The sequence below is a fragment of the Coenobita brevimanus genome, chromosome 43 (genome assembly GCF_032717465.1).
Source record: "Coenobita brevimanus isolate Jiangsu-jjx chromosome 43, ASM3271746v2, whole genome shotgun sequence".
NCBI lineage: Eukaryota > Metazoa > Arthropoda > Malacostraca > Decapoda > Coenobitidae > Coenobita > Coenobita brevimanus.
This window is the reverse complement of record NC_136996.1, coordinates 12,326,743-12,331,562: the sequence shown is the minus strand read 5'-3', so window position 1 is coordinate 12,331,562 and position 4,820 is coordinate 12,326,743.

Genomic DNA, 4,820 nt, shown 5'->3' with positions numbered 1-4,820 from the left:
AAGTTTATTTAATTCTTCTTGTAGCTCTTTACAAGAGTCTGTGTTAGTAATTCTCCTTTGTATTTTTGCATCATCTGCAAACATATTCAGATAGCTCTCATTTCCAGTGTTACTGTTTTTTTTATATACACTAAAAACATGATTGGTGCCAGCACTGAACCCCGTGGTACTCCACTAGTCACTTCTTTCCATGATGAGTAGTTTCCTCTTTGTACTGTTCTCATTTCTCTTTTTATGAGAAAGTCTTGCATCCAACAAAACAGTTTGCCTCGAATTCCTCCTTGATGGTACAGTTTCCATAAAAGTCTTTGGTGTGGTACTGTGTCAAAAGCTTTCTTGAAATCTAAATAGATACTGTCCACCCATCCTTCCCTTTCCTGTATTGTGTTTGTTACTCTGTCATAATAGCTCAACAGATTAGTAACACATGATTTTCCTTTTCTGAAACCAAACTGTCTTTCTGTTATCATACTGTGTTCTTCTAGATGATTTACCCAAGCTTTTCTCATAAGCTTTTCTAATACCTTGCTTACAACACTGGTCAGTGATACTGGTCGGTAGTTGAGTGGATTTTGTCTATTTACTTTCATGAATAAGGGGACAATATTTGCTTTTTTCCAAATATCAGGTAATTTACCTTGACTCAAGGATTTCTTGAAAATTAAAAATAATGGTTTACTTAACTCCTTTGCACATTCTCGTAGTACCCAACATGAAATTTCATCAGGACCACTTTGCTTTTCCTCTGTCTAATTTACTTAACTCCTCCTGTATTACCTTTTCTGCTATTTGTATATCTGGTAGTATGTGTGGACATGCATGTTCCACATAGTCCCTCTCAAAATTTTTTTCTTCTGTAAAAACTAATTGGAAATTCTTTTTTAGCGCTTCACAAATATCTTTCTCTTGTGTATAGGTGATTCCCTCGTCCGTAATGGATTGTATTATATCTTTTACTTTGGTTTTGCTTCTGATGTAGCTGTAAAACAGCTTTGGTTGATCACTATTTTTATTTATTATATCCTCCTCAAACTGTTTTTGGGCTTCCCTACTTATTCTTGTATAATCGTTTATTGCCTGTTTGTAATTATTATAGGTCCTTTCACTATTGTGTCTCCTGTATCTATTCCACAACAAATCTCTTCTTTCTTTTGATTTTTTACATTCTGTATTAAACCATTTCTGTATTTTCTTATCTGCTTTCTTTGTGCTGTGGGATGTACTTCTGGACTCCTATTTCATAAAATTCACAAATTTTTTATATACAGCATTTAAATCTTGTCCTCTAAGCTCATTTTCCCAATCCACTTCTAAGAAATACTTCTTTAGGTCTTGATAATTTTCCTTTTTATAGTTTAGGCTCTTTTTGTAACTGTCATTGCTGTTAACTATGTCATATGCTATCCTGAAGTTATAATTTAGTACTGCATGATCGCTTTTGCCGAGTGGAGGGTGATATATTAAACTGTCGATATCATTTTCTTGCCTAGTAAATATTAGATCTAGCACTGAAGGTACATCAAGTCCTCTTTTTCTGGTGGTTTCCCTCACATGTTGCATTAGGAAGAACTCTTGTACGAGATCCAGGAGCTTTTGGTCCCAACAGCTTTCTTGGCTAATTATTTCTAGAGTATTCCAATTTATATTTGTATTGAAATCCCCAGTTAGTATAATTCTTTCTGATTTCTCTTCCATTTTATGTAGTAATGATCTTAAACTCTGAATTGTACTCTCTGCCAGGTCCTCATATTCATCTCTTTCCCATGTGTTTGATCTGGGTGGCATGTACAAATTGGCTACAATTACTTTACCTTCAGATGTGTTGATCTCTACTGCAATCAGTTCTACTTGTGATGGTATATCTAGTTTTATTTCATTGACTTTTAGATTTTTCTTAGTTAATATTATAATTCCTCCTCCTTTTTTTAAATTTCTGTCTCTTCTCCATATATTGTATTCCTCTAAGTTTAGTATGTCATTGGATATTCTTGGTGTTAATTTTGTTTCAGTTAGGCATATTATTTGTGGTTCATTTTCTCTGACATAATCATTCATCTCTAGTAATTTAGTTACCATTCCATCCACATTTGAGTACATCAACTTTATCATCTTGTTTATATACTTGTCATGACATGGTTCTACTACCTTCCTCCTTTTTATTCCATCCTGTTTGTGTACCACTTTCGTACCTACAATCCTATTACTTTGTAAAAAAATTTCTTCTTCTCCTCTTCTGATCTTCCCTCATTTTTTGTTTTTGCTTCCTCCCTTTTCTCTTTCAATAATTCTAGCTCCTCTTGTGTTAGGCATCTTTTTATCCATACATTTTTGAACTCCTCTTTTTCCATAAGATTCTTTGCATTTTTTAGTATCTCTTCCACAGTGTTTACACTCTGGAAAGTCACCTTTAGAGGTCTTGTCTTGCTTTTCTCATATTTCCCTAACCTTTTGTGTTCCTCTATGTCTTTACTACAGATTTCCTCTGATACTTCCTTCAGTAAGCTCATTACATTTGCCATCTCCTTGTTGTCTCTTGTGATCTTGTTTTTTACTTCTTCCTCTTCTATACCAGTGATTACTATAGATTTGTTTAAATCTACTGAATCTCTGACTAACTTTGGATTGTTTTGGATTATTCTTTTCACTTCCTTTTTAATGCTTTTTTCCTCCACCCTTGTTTCTAAGTCTTTCTTTACTTTTCACCATTTCAGCATACGTGGTTTCCACATCATTTTTGTAGCTGTGCACAGCTTCATTCCCTGTGTTATCTTCTCCTCAATATCACTGCTCTGGTTTATAAGACTGCTTACTTGCCTAATTGTCTCTGTGTCATTTTTGAACTCTTCCATAACACTCTCGTGATTGACTACTGTACTTGCCATTTCACTGATTTTCTTCCTGAGTGTACTCAATTCCACTGTTAGTTCACTGATGGTTGTGTCTTTCTTATTGGCCTCCCTTCCTAGTTTTTCTATTTCTTCCTTTTGCAAGTGCATCTGCTTCTTTATTTCATCAATTTCATTTTTGAAAGCCATTTCTAGTTTGTTTACACGTTCAACCAGTCTATTGTGATTCTCCACTTCAACCAGTTCTTGGTAGAAATCATCATTTTGCTTTTTACCTTTATCCCTTTTCTTTTCCAAATTTGCTTTACTAAAGTATGTATCCATTTTGCAATACTAAAAGTGCAAAGTATATACTTACAATCCCCGTGTTGTTGTAGTCTAAACAAACCTCAGATGACTCAGCATATTCTTTCGTCTTGTTTCTCTTTCCTGTTTGAACAAGTCTTGTTTAAACTTATTATTTTTTTCCTTTTAATAATGAAAAATCATTTAGTCTAACCTAGTACAGAGCTTGACTCATGCAAAGATACTAATTTAGGTAATGCCTCTGGCCGTGTTGGTTCGGTACGGAGCGTCGATGTCGCACGTCCTCCTCGGTTGAATCCCTCTACGTGTGTGTGTGTGTGTGTGTGTGTGTGTGTGTGTGTGTGTGTGTGTATTTACCTATTTGTATTTACCTATTTGTAGTATACAGGAATTGAGCAATGCTCGTGTTGTCCTGTCTCCATATCCACATTTATCAAGTCTACCTTTGCACACATGAATGTTTTTCTCATGCACCACCTCTTTGTCTAAGTCGTTCCAAATATTTAAGAATATACCTAATTGTGATATACACGGAATGTACTATGCTCGTGGGTTTCCGTCGCTGTTTCTCAATAAGTCGAATTTAACTTTAAACTCGTTTATGTTTTTAGACTGGACGATCTCTTTGTCCAGGCTATTCCATAAGTCTATACTTCTGTAAGGAAAACTATATTTCTTGATATCCTTCAAGCAGCTTGACTTTTTCAATTTCATTCCATGTCCTCTTGTTGCTCTCTTATCCCATACAAACAGATCTTCTTTGTCAATTTTATCTACTCCCACCATGGTCCTGAACACCCATAATCATGTGTCTCCCCTCTTTCTCCTTTCCTCTAACGAAGGCAAATCCAGTTTTCCAGCCTCTCTCTGTATGACAGGTCTGTCAGACTGGGGACCATCTTGGTTGCTGTTCTTTGTATTCTCTCAATCTTGTTTATATCTTTCTTTTTGTGTGGGGACCACACTACCGCTACATATTCTAACCTGGGGCGGATCATGGCCACTATCAATTTTTTCATCATTTCCTCATCCATATAATGAAATGCTACTCTTATGTTAGTCAAGAGCTTATAAGTCTCTCCAACTATCTTGTTAATGTGCTTTTCTGGTGACAAACTATCTTGGACCAGCACTCCCAAATCTTTCTCTTCTCTCCTTTTTGTGATTAATTCATTACCAAAAAAATAATTCAGTGATGGTCTCCTGGTACTTTTACCCATTTCCAATATTTTACATTTCTTTACATTAAATTTCATTTCCCACGTCCGGCTCCAATTGTGTATCCTATCCAAATCCTCCTGCAGTATTTTACAATCCTCCTCAACCTCTATCTTCCTCAAGATCTTTACATCATCAGCAAACAGACTCGCATAACTGTTCACTCCATCTACCATATCATTTACATAAATCAGGAACATTACTGGCGCCAACACTGAGCCTTGAGGGACTCCACTTGTTACTTCCCTCCATCCAGACATCTTTTCCTTTATTACTGTCCTCATTTGTCTGTCTCTCAAAAAGTCTCTCATCCATTCCAGAAGTTTCCCCTTTAGTCCTCCTATATATTCTAGTTTCCACATTAGTCTCTTATGAGGTACCTTGTCAAAGGCCTTCTCTAAGTCCTAAGTACACACAATCCACCCAACCATCTCTCTCCTGTACCACATC